Source organism: Petaurus breviceps, unplaced genomic scaffold (assembly GCF_028583685.1).
Source record: "Petaurus breviceps papuanus isolate PSGF00001 unplaced genomic scaffold, PetGlider_PUasm1.0 90740, whole genome shotgun sequence".
Lineage (NCBI taxonomy): Eukaryota > Metazoa > Chordata > Mammalia > Diprotodontia > Petauridae > Petaurus > Petaurus breviceps.
This window is the reverse complement of record NW_027187330.1, coordinates 6,116,418-6,125,263: the sequence shown is the minus strand read 5'-3', so window position 1 is coordinate 6,125,263 and position 8,846 is coordinate 6,116,418. Positions and strand designations below refer to the sequence as shown.

Here is an 8,846-nt window from a genome sequence, read left to right as displayed (position 1 = left end):
ATAGGAAAATGTTCTAGAGGCCCTGAGACTTAAGAATGGTCCAGGTTCTGCCATTTACTAACTCTCTCATATTAGGCAAATCATTTAACTTCTCAGGACCTCAGGCTCCTCATTTACCAAAGGAGGCTTGGATCACTCCAAGGCCAGCTCTAACCTTCTGTGGTTTGGGTTACTTCAGGCTTCAATAACTTTTTCTGATGTCTTGTCATGTACATTGACACCATGGACAATGCTGCTCTCAGCAGACCTTTCCCCAGCCTCCTACTTGAGCAGCAACTATGGGCAGTTAGCACCCCAGCCCCTTTGGGAGCTTTTTAAGCAGATGAATGGAGGAAAGTCAACTGCCCTTTTTCAGTCACTGATGGAAACCAGGGTGGGGAAAGTTGAGCTGCCAGTGATATATCCAGAATATAGATTTGCACCCAATATGGAAAAAAGACCTTTTTTAGAGTTAAATGGTCAATTTCTGTGTCCTATTATACTACCACTAGATCATGAGATCCACCATAGCCCTGTGGTCTTGGGAAAATCATTTCATCTTTTTTGGGGGTGTGGGGGAACAACTGGGGCTAAGTGACTTACTTATAGTCACTAAGCTAGTAAGTGTCTAAGGTCAGATTTGAACTCAGGTCCTACTGCCTTTAGAGCTGGTCTCTATCTACTTCCCACCTAGCTGCCCCAAGTCATTTCATCTTTATAGTCCTCAGGTTTCCCACCTAAGAGACAGGATGATCTTTCTTTCTTATTTTTTTTTCTTCTTTCCTCTCTAACCAATGCATTCACCAGAAGCAATGTGGCTTCCTGGACAGATTCAAATTTCAGCTTTGTCCTCTACATCCGTGTTACCTTGGGCAAACCACTTAACTTCCACAGACCTCAGTTTTTCCATCAGAAAGATGGTATAATACTTTCCTTGTGATTTCTCTTCCCTCTTCTCCACCCAATGGGTACACTAAAAGTAATGTGAATACCAGGAGGGACATGAAGGAGAATTAGTTCAAATCTCAGCTCAATATCTCACCATCTGTGTAACATTTGGAAAGTCATTTAAGCACTCTGAGCCTCAGTCTCCCTCCATGTAAAATGAAGAGGTTAAACTCAGTGATCTCTAAGGTTCTTTTCAGGATGAACACTTTCTGCTCTTGGATCTCATGAGGATTCCTAGCATCACATTTTTAAAGGGTTCAGTGATTCTTGATGCTCACTGAGATGGCAGAAGTTTCACGAACAAATATAAAGATTTGTGAAACCAATACACCAGCAGGTAATTCCTACACAATAGATGGTAGCAGCATCAGCAAAGTAGAGACTATAATGGTCCCATTAGACTTTGCCACTGGGGATGTGTGGCACTGACCTTTCAGGTACAGTTGGAATTGGGAAATGTGGTCATTTCTAGCACAAGAATGTGTATAAAACACATAACACAAAACATGATGCCTTCTATGTTCCAAACATCCTTTCTCTCAATTCTTAATTCCCTAATTCAATTTTATTAAGAACTATAGACATCCCTAACCAGAGCCAAAATCCTCAAGATTTCAGGAAATTTCTTTCTCTAATCTTGTTCAAATTCACCATTTCCACCTCAGGGTAAATTCTAGGATTAGGAAATACTATGCATCCTGGGATACACCCCTGAGGAGTAACAACACCCTCCCCCCATTCAATTGAGTCCCAATATGACCAAACCATACCTGTCTCCAGGTATCTGTCAAGCCCACTTGCTGCTCCCTGAATTTGAGCTCCCATCTGCTAACTCGTGGTTCTTGTACAGCCTGTCCTCCCCTCACCTTCACCTCTTAGACCCCTTTGCTTTCTCCAAAGTCCCATTTAAGTGCCACCTGCTATCATAGGAAACCTTTCCTGAATTCCTAATTGCTAGCACTCTCTCTCCCCGGTTTATCTTGTATTTATCTCCATTCACCTCCTAACCTCCAGAATCTATGCTCCTTAAGAGTAGCGACTGGGGTTTTTTTTTCCCTCTCCTTTTATATCCAGGACATAGTAAAATGATGTTCAAATAGCAGTCACTTAATAAATGGTTTTTTAATTGAATTGAATTATTGATGATCATGACTCTAAAGTAACTCCTCTCTGCTGATGTTCAGGCAAGGAAGCTTAAAACTATAAAGATACTGCAGTAGAGTGACCAGTCTGGAACAGCAGAAAGGATGCAAAAGCTACAGTTAGGAGAGACCTGAGTATAAGCTAGCCCCTACCTACATGTATAAGCTGTGTGATGCTGAGCAAAACATTTAACTTCTCTGAGTCTCGGTTTCCCCATCTATAAAATTTGACTTAAAATAACTTCCATACCTCCCCAAAGAGTAGTTGGATGGAAGATATTGTGTAAACCTGAATGAGCCATGAAAATATGCTAATATCCTAAAGTCCATCCTTCTGCCTTCCGAGAGTGCCATGCCTAATTGATCCATACCAATGAACATCTAAATAAGGATAAGAAATAATTTCCCCTTGATAACGGAACTAATGGGGTACTAGATGGCTCAGTAGATAAGAGTTTGGGGCTTGAAGTCAGGAAGATTCATCTTTCTGAGTTCCAATCTGGCCTCACACACTTACTAGCTGTGTAACCCTAGGAAAGTCACTTAAACCTATTTGCTTCAGTTTTCTCATCTACAAAATGTAAGAGCAGCTAAGTGACACAGATAAGAGCCGCAGACCTAGAGTCAGAAAATCTGAATTTGAATTAAGTTCAAATCCAGCCTCAGACATTTATTAACTCTGTGGCCTGGGCAAATCACATAGCCCTTTTTGCATCAGTTTCCTCATCTGTAAAAATGAGCTGGAGAAGGAAATGGCAAAACACCCAAGTATCTTTGCCAAGAAAACCCCAAAATGGGTCACAGTCAAACATGACTAAAACGACTCAACAACAAGGGAACTGAAAAGACTTCTGAGCTACCTTGGCAAGGAAGATACTGGAACACCCCTCCTTTAAGTTGATTGACACTCTTTCCTGATTTATATATAAATCAAATAACCTCTACAGGACCTTTCGAGCCCTGTCATGACAAGATATCAAGAATGATATGTATCTGGACTCCAAACAAGGTATCAGGATTCTTAAACAGTTTCCTTTCGTTATAGAACTACAGGCAAAACCTTCCATCTCTCTTGCCAACACTCAATGGATCTTAAATCAACTAGCCTTAGTACAACCTGATACAAGGGAAAGCATGACAGACTTAATCAGAGAATGTGTACCTAAATTCTAACTCTGCCATTTACTACTATGTGTGACCTTGAACAGTCACTTAATCTCTCTGGTCCTCAGTGTATGCATCTGTAAAACGAAAGGGATTAGATTTAATGACATTCGAGGTCCTTTTCAGCTTTAAATACATGATAATCTGGTACAATCCTAGGTAACTTGCCTCTTCCTCTTACAAGTTAGTTTGCTTTGAGATGTTGGCAATCTGGAATGTTGAACATTTAGGCAATCATTAAGGAAAAAGCAAGGTGGAATGCTAACTCTGAATGGGTATCCTCAGCTAAAATTCAACATGAAATTTCTTTTGCCCAGGGTAGAACACAAGAAGCAGCTAATGTGCAGACTCAATCTGTCAGATGAAATTTGTTGACACTCATTTCCAATGAACAACATTCATTAGATGGACATCATGGGAAACTATTACCAAATCAGTTCTTTCTCCATCTCAAACAGATTGCATGTAGACCTTTTCATGAGAAAAAAGGGAATTGGCCATATATACTAGAGCAGGGGTAGGGAACCTGCAGCCTCGAGGCAACATATGGCCCTCTAGGTCCTCAAGTGCAGGCCTTGGAATCCAAATTTCACAGGACAAATTCCCTTTGGATTCAGTCAAAGGATCACATTTGAGGACCCAGAGGGCCACATGTGGCCTAGGGTCTGTAGGTTCCCCACCCCTGTAGACATTCCCAGGGCAGAACAAAGCCAAAGGACCACACATAGTCTTCTACCACAAGCTTCACTTCCAGGAAAGCTGAAGAGTTTAGTTTCCATGGTTTATTCTCTGCTGTTATCTCTGGGTCTTTTAGAATAGATAGAAATATGAATAAATGAATGGAAAAATGAAAATAAATTTAAAATGACAGGGTAATATTATGGTGTGAGTGTTTTCCCATGGAAAAACTGGGTAGAGATGACCATTTCATTTCTCAGAAAGGATAGGAAAAAGAATAACAAAATATGGGAACACAAAGGAAGAAGAGGGAGGGGAAAGTTACCTTTTCCTTTTCCTTTTTAAGATTGTAGACCCTGAAGCCCTAACCTGACCTCCTACAGCTTGTTCTAGGAAAAGCTGGGACAGGAAAAGGAGGAATTTAAGGGACAATAAGTTTAAGCATCCCATATTAAATTAGCAGGTTTGCCCAAGCAACAAAGTTATCTGTTCTAAATGACAGAGGGCAATCAATAATCTCAAAAGTTGGGAACTAAAATGGGCTCCCCCCAAGTAATATCTGCAATTCATCATTTATGCATTTTATAGATTGGAATACTGAAGTCCCCAGTAGTGAAATGTCTTCCTTCAGGTGAAATTCATAGCCCTAGGTGGCCCAAAGGGCAGCCCTGAAAATACCAGACTAAGGGGGGCAAGTAGGTATTCTGGATTGGCTTTGGGTAGCAAGAAGCATGGTACCAGGGGAGGAAAGAAATGTAAGTTATGAGAATTAGGGCAAAAACACCAAATATTATCTTCATATCTAAATGGGACAATACTAAAGAATGACTTGGACCAATCAGAAAAAAGGGTTTCACCTTGGTTGAGAACCCAAAATGGGTTTTGCTTCAGACACAATGATCACATCCAATCCCAACTGCTTTGTAAAGCATATTCAACTACTGACCCTTCTCTATCCAGTCAAATCATGTGTTATCCCTCTGTCTGACATAAAGGAATGTGACAGTCCCTCTCAAGCTGATGTTTTCCCCTAAGCCAAGGGTGCGCTCTCTCATTTAAGCAGCCAGTAATGAGTTAAATGGCCCGTGACTTAGTAAATGACATGATAACCTGCAGGAGGCAAGTATTATGGCTTTTTTTTTACTGAAATGTTAGGTTCTCCTGAGTCTACTCCTGAGAAGGACATTCACATCAGACAATCAAGATTTCCAATAATTAAACTGCCCAATTTCAAAAATAAAACCAATGAGTTTAAAAGAACTGAGTTAATTCATAGTATCAGAACTCAGATCTGATATAAGATCATAGATTCAGATTTGTAATAGACCTCAGAGGCCATTTAATCCAAAATACTCATTTTATAGACGAGGAAACTGAGATTCAAAGAGATTAGTTGATTTGCACAAGGTCACACAGGTAGTAAGTGTCAGAGGGGAGATTTGAACTCAGGTCCTCTGACCAGTGCCAGTGCTTATTCTACTATACCACTGTCTAAATTCTACATTTTATAGAATAAAAAAAAAAACTGAGACCCAGATAAATGAATGATTCTGCTAAATTTTCTATAGAAAACTTCTCTTTGCAAAAAATTCTCTCAGACCCCAATCAAAAGAACCCAGGTAAAGATTCAGTAGGGAAACCAAAAGAAGAGGAATTTATCTCTACCATCCTATCTAAATCCTAAATACAACTGCCAGTTCTGGATAGTGATAAATAACCAAAGCCTCGCGGTGTTCTGCTACTGGACTGCTCTTACCCAGGGGCCACAATGACTTGTTAGAACCTACAGATGGAGGAGACCACCATGGAGCAGCACCTGGTGCTTCAAGAGAGAGGGTCCAAAGTTGGAAACAATCCCACACCCTACTTCCTCTCAGTCTGTGGACACCTCATGTCCATAGAAGAAAACCACATTCTCATATGGTATTGGAGAGGATGTACACATATCTTTGCACGTCCTAGTTCCTTAATGAGAACAATGCATAAATCATCTCCTTTCACTTTTTTTTTTACTTTTTACTTTGCTGGGGAGTGTGACTATGACTTGGCATGGGAAAGATGTAAGCTCAAGTTCTACCTCAGAGTGTACTAGCTGTGACCCTAGGCAATCCATTTAATTACTCTGAGCCTCAGTTTTCCTCATCTGCACAATGGGGGTAATAAGAGTACCTACCTCCCTGGGTTGTTTGTAAGGATCAAATTTTATAATATTTGAAAAGCATTTTTTAATCCTCAAAGTGCTAAATCACTAAAGCACAGAATTTTAGAGATGGAAGGGACCTTGGCAATCATTTGATGAAACCCATTCCTGAAAGAATCCCTACTCCAAGTGGTCATCCAGTTTGAAGATCCCCAGCGAGGAGAAGCTCATTACCCCCCTGGGATACAACATTTCTCTTTGAGATACCTCTTATTGTAAGAAAATATAATAGATCAATAGCAGCTGCTCTCACTGTTTTACTACTCATCCCAAGCATGTTCCTACATACAAGGGAGTATTTTCTGTTTCTCAGCCCAACCCACAGGGCATGACATGGTGAGGAAACAGGAATCTGCACTTTCTGAAAATTCAAGCCTCCCCCTCCCCCACTACCTCTTTACTGTCTAATATCCTATAATTTTTATGTCTATACCTAGATTCTGGGACAAGAGGAAATGACACTCAGAATTATGACCCTTACACTTCCAATACCCTCAGACCCCATCTAAAGATTAAAGTATTTCAGTGTATATCACATGATGTCAGGTACCCAAACTTCAACAGAAAATTCAAATAGAAAATCCCATTTCCTTAGCATTCTGACTAATCAGGTCTCAGATGATGAGGGATCTTATGGAGAGCCACAGTCAGGTCATCATAAATACTCGTTTTTAATGGTAAAGCACAAAACAACTCTAAAGAACCAGGAAGTTACTAAGTATGGACTCTCCAAATTCATCTGGCTTTCCTATTGACAGTAATAAGAAATTTCCTGTTTTATCTTCTATTCTTTCTAGCTTTCTTCTCGGCACCATCCTCTAGATTCCTCTCTGAAGTAAACAATAGGGGAAGCATGAATCCGGGTAGCAACTGTTACATTCGTGGCAATCATTGCGGAATGGCAACAACAGCTCCCATTGTTATGATGCTTTAAAGATTACAAAGAACTTTTCTTATGAGGTAAGATAATAAAGGAAATATTAGCTCCATTTAACAGAGGAGAAACCTGGAGCTCTGGAAGATTAAGTGACCCAACCACAGTCACATAGTGGATGTATCAGAGCTGGGTATCTTGCCTTCATAGTCAGTGAGCTTTCCACAAAGAATTATACTGGAAAAAAGAGACTATTGCAAACATAACTAGATGCAAAATTATCTTGTCTAGACCTTTCCTGGGGAGGCTAGATGGTCCAGCAGATAGAATACTAGGTCTGTACTCAGGAAGACTCACCTCTGTGAGTTCAAATCCAGCCTCAGACACTTACTAGCTGTGTGACCCTGGGCAAGTCACTTAACCTTGTTTGCCTCAGTTTCCTTATCTATAAAACGAGCTGCAGAAGGACTAGAGTGCAAACCACTCTAGTATCTTTACCAAGAAAACCCCACATGAGGTCACAAAGAGTTGGACACTACGAAAAAATGACTGAACAACAAAGACCTTCACTAGCAATTTCATTTACATGGCATTACTCAGAACGATAACTACAATAGTCAACATTTATAGGGTCCTTACTATGTGCTGAGCTCTGTGCTATACTATTTACCATTCTCTAATTGAGCCTCCCAACAACCCTAGGAGGTAGGTGCTATTATTATCCCCAATTTACAGTTGAGGAAACTGAGGCAAAAAGAGGTTAAGCGATTTGCCCAGAGTCATACAGTGAGTAAGTGTCTTAGAACTATTTGAATTCAGGTCTTTCTAACTCCAGAATTGGTGCTTTATCCACTGCACCACCTAGCTGCCCCAGTAATTATGTGGAGAGTTATCACCTAACCCTATGCCAAAGACTCCAAAATCCTAACATATCTTCAGTACCCACTATTGGTGCTAAGTCTGTGTTCATTTGATCCTGACCTCAGTTCCTGTTAGAACCAGTTAGCTTTGCTCAAATCCATTTCTAAGGATTAACTCCTTGCTCCCCGCCCACAGCCATCCACCAAAGGCAACTGGGGACCTGGTTGAAAATAAAATAAAGATGATTCATTCTAAATCCATCACTACTACTGAAAAACAACTCAGAGAATTGCTGACGGTGGGTCATTAAGCATGCGAAGAGTCACCTGTGGTGGCAATGATTGAAAGAACCCAAAGATTCACCACATTTGACATGACAACCTCTCAAAGGAACCAGTAAGTAAGCAGTCCTAAGGATAAGGAAGATGCCTTCCACTTTTCTATAGTCACCAGTAGGGTTTTTGTTTGTTTCTTTGCTTTAATATTTTCCTAATGCTGCACTGCATTTCCCCACTGCAATAGAAATCTTGGCTTATAACTTTAAAATGTAAATAATATATTTCACAGAATCCTGGAATCTCTGAGTTGAAAGATGGTTTAGCATAGCAGAAAGAGGACAGAAGCTTAAGTGAAGATTTCTGAGTTTGAATCTTACCTCTAACCATTGACAAACCATGTGATCTTAGACTTGACTTCTCTAGACATCAGTTTCCTTATCTATATAATGAGGAGCATCGTTACATGGTCTCTACGACCTTGTCCAGCTCCAAACTTCTATGTTATTCAACCTAAGCTCTCATCCAACTTGAACTAACTTCTGCCAGATGTGTACACCAGTTCTACATTTTAAATGTAAGATCCATTTTTAGGTTTTGTTTTTGTTAACACAAACATGTCCTTGGATTGACCTAACAAAGGAACATTTTAAAATTACTTCTGAAAACTAGACTGACTCTTACCAACATGAGTCCCCTGAATAAATTCTTCATAGCTATCGTGT

The 8,846-nt window shown here is 40.2% G+C and overlaps 1 protein-coding gene across 4 annotated transcripts in view; it reads right to left on the bottom strand.

Moving 5' to 3' along the window:
• DRGX (dorsal root ganglia homeobox) overlaps positions 1–8,846 on the bottom strand; it is a 45,864-nt gene that overhangs the window by 2,684 nt on the left and 34,334 nt on the right. The window lies entirely within an intron of this gene.